Genomic DNA, 2,135 nt, shown 5'->3' with positions numbered 1-2,135 from the left:
GGGGGGGGGGGAGTGGTTGAAACTGCACTCATTTGACCCTTACACTCTACTCCACACACTTCTAAACCAATATGTGATGTGACTGATAACCTATATTTTGCTGACAGAGAACAAAGCTCAATACTGCTATGGGTTTGATGAGGTACACTACTGCCATTCTGGCTATACAACCACCATCACCACTACTACTATTTTGATATACTCATTACTCTTTTACACGTTTCAGTCATTTAAGTGCGGCCATGCTAGAGCACTGCTTTTAGTTGAAGAAATTGACCCTTGGACTTTATATGTATGTATGTATGTATGTATGTCGTCGTCGTCGTTTAACGTCCGCTTTCCATGCTAGCATGGGTTGGACGATTTGACTGAGGACTGGTGAAACCAGATGGCTACACCAGGCTCCAATCTGATTTGGCAGAGTTTCTACAGCTGGATGCCCTTCCTAACGCCAACCACTCAGAGAGTGTAGTGGGTGTTTTTACGTGTCACCCGCACGAAGGCCAGTCAGGCAGTACTGGCAACGGCCACGCTCATCTCGCTCGAGAAACCTCATGTGTCACCCGCACAAGAGCCAGCCCAGGGGCACCGGCAACGATCCCGTTCGTATACGATGGGTTTCTTTCAGTTTCTTATTCCTTTATTGCCCACAAGGGGCTGAACAGAGGGGACAAACAAAGACAGACAAAGGGATTAAGTTGATTACATCGACCCCAGTGAGGAACTGGCACTTAATTTATCGACCCCGAAAGGATGAAAGGCAAAGTCGACCTTGGCGGAATTTGAACTCAGAATGTAAAGACAGACGAAATACCGTTAAGCATTTTGCCTGGCGAGTTAACGTTTCTGCCAGCTCGCCGCTTTCTTTCAGTTTCTTTCTACCAAATCCACTCATAAGGCTTTGGTCAGCCCGAGGTTATAGTAGAAGACACTTGCCTAAGGTGCCACACAGTGGGACTGAAACCGGAACCATGTGGTTGTGAAGCAAGCTTCTTACCACATAGCCACGTCTGATATAAGTACAGGCATGGCTGTGTGGTGATAAGTTTACCAACCACTTGGTTCTGTGTTCAGTCCCATTGTGTGGTACCTTGGGCAGGTGTTTTCTACTATAGTCTTGAGCTGACCAAACCCTTGTGAGTGGATTTAGTAGAAGGACACTGAAGGAAGTCTGTCATATGTACGTGTGTGTATGTGTGTACACCTTTCTGTTTGCCTACTTTCCTCACTCAACTGATCTTGGCTCATGTCCCCATAATGTAGTAGTTCGGTAAAATGAAAATGCTAAAATAAGCAGCAGGGTTTATAAGTGTAAGTATACAAGGCAGTGCACAAGCATGGCTGCCATACAATGACTGAAGCAAGCATAAAGACATATATCTTCTACATCAGACTCTAACAAACAAACAAACAAACAAACAAACAAAAAAAGAAAGAAAGAAAACGAGCAACAACAACCACAACCACCATGACAATAATCCACTTAGAACGAGGATAATTCTAGATTATAATTGTAATTTGCACAGCTTCACTGAGTTTATAAAACTGGCCGCTCTCCCTAGTAGCAGCAGTAACACTGCCACCGCCACTACCACTACTACCACCACTATCATTACTAGTGCTGCCTCCTACACCAATGAAACATGATTTCTCAGCAATCAACAGGCAGACATTAGAGATTGATGCATTTTAGCAATCCTAATGATAGCACACACATACACACCCTTGGGGCATGTTCATATGTTTACATGTACGATGTGTGTGTGTGCATGTATGCCAATCCAATAATAGAACACCCCCCCCCTTCCACGTCTTGTACATGTACATATACAGTCTGCCTATTTGATCAGACAACTGGGTCAGCACTTACACTATGTCTTATAAATACATATATATGTAAATATATATATATATATATTTATTATAATGTTCCCATTTCATATTTAAGGCCATTGCTGTGAATGCCTATATGTATGTGTGCGTATATGATGTGAGACTGTTTCTATGTTATTTCTGTATAATTTCATAGTAGCATATCAGGCCTGAGTGTCTTTTAAGTATAATATGACCAAATATGTAAGTAATTTGTAACATACACACACACACACACATATATCTATATATATATATATATA

General features: G+C 42.1%; 1 protein-coding gene across 8 annotated transcripts in view; it reads right to left on the bottom strand.

The window, feature by feature from the left end:
* The window catches only part of LOC106875258 (estrogen receptor), a 782,825-nt gene that overhangs the window by 26,996 nt on the left and 753,694 nt on the right, over positions 1–2,135 (bottom strand). The window lies entirely within an intron of this gene.

Source organism: Octopus bimaculoides, chromosome 2 (genome assembly GCF_001194135.2).
Source record: "Octopus bimaculoides isolate UCB-OBI-ISO-001 chromosome 2, ASM119413v2, whole genome shotgun sequence".
Taxonomy (NCBI): Eukaryota; Metazoa; Mollusca; class Cephalopoda; order Octopoda; family Octopodidae; genus Octopus; species Octopus bimaculoides.
The sequence above is the reverse complement of the archived record's forward strand: the minus strand, read 5'-3'. Positions and strand labels throughout refer to the sequence as shown.